This window comes from Egretta garzetta, unplaced genomic scaffold (assembly GCF_000687185.1).
Source record: "Egretta garzetta isolate BGI_Z169 unplaced genomic scaffold, ASM68718v1 scaffold368, whole genome shotgun sequence".
Classification (NCBI taxonomy): Eukaryota; Metazoa; Chordata; class Aves; order Pelecaniformes; family Ardeidae; genus Egretta; species Egretta garzetta.
The window spans coordinates 596882-597771 of NW_009260684.1; positions in this window are offsets into that span (position 1 = coordinate 596882).

The window sequence follows — 890 nt, forward strand, 5'->3', positions numbered from 1 at the left end:
GGCCCCCAGCCAAGGGACGCTGCGGGAGGGGGTCCACCGCGCCACTGCCTCTTAAATTGCAAAAGAAAAGCGTTCGGATAGCACCGTGGCATCGATGTTCAGCAAGGAAAAGCCAGAAACTAAAACCAAGGAGAAACACCCCAGTAGGAGGAGGGTGACCGCTCTAATTTTACTCCCCAAGATGAATGAAGCGCCGAGAGCCAACGACCAGCATCACCGACGGCAGAAAAATAAGATACTAAGGGTTTTTTTCCCCAGTCTTAATCATCTTAAGGTGTTATTAGCATCAGAGGGAAGGAATTAAAGATATGAGTTTCAGGATGACAGCGTGTTCCTGGCACAAGGCTGTCAAGCTGTGACAATTTGAATAAGGGAGATTTAAAGGGGAAAATAAATAAATAAAGTCCCAAACCAACCAACCCAGACCCACAGCCCACTGCCGAGTGGGGGGGTTAAACTTTCCTGTGAAACCCACTGATAACCCTGCATTGCAAAGGGGGGGACGCGAAACCGAATGCAATGGTCATCCCGAATGGAAAACCAAGGTTTGAAATATTTTGGGAAACAACTGGGCACTTGAACCCATCCCAAAGACTGTGGGGTGCTTTCCCTCCAAAGGCCCTGATTTAGGTTATGTCCCAGCTTTCTCCAATTACCATCGTAGATTCAACTTCTCTGAGATTTGTATTAAACCCTTTAAGTGCCTTGCTGGCTACTTTGTAAAAGTAAAGATTAAAAAGAGCAAAAACCCCTAAACTACAAAGAGCGGAGCAAAGGCTCTTTGATACCGGCTGAGGCAGAGGGGGGGAAATGTGACAAACACACACACACCCCCCAGGGCTCACGGCCCCCGAAATCACCCTGAACACACACACCCACACCAGCCACCT